A 207-nucleotide genomic window follows, 5' to 3' on the forward strand; every position below is an offset into this window, starting at 1 on the left:
TATCTGGATCCGCCCCTGGGTGATGGCGGATTTATTTAAAGAGGTTGATGTCGAAATTCTGGCTGATCTGGTACGGACTGTGGTAATGGAGCTGTTTTGTACATCTTGTTTATGTTCATTGTGCTTAAAAGGTCTTCCTGGTTCGGAACTGTAGTTTTGGCATCCAATAGAGTAGATTTCCACCACACTTCTTTGTCCTGGAGATGG

This window comes from Anneissia japonica, unplaced genomic scaffold (genome assembly GCF_011630105.1).
Source record: "Anneissia japonica isolate Jap-2015-1 unplaced genomic scaffold, ASM1163010v1 scaffold7345_len93687_cov157, whole genome shotgun sequence".
NCBI classification, from domain to species: Eukaryota; Metazoa; Echinodermata; class Crinoidea; order Comatulida; family Comatulidae; genus Anneissia; species Anneissia japonica.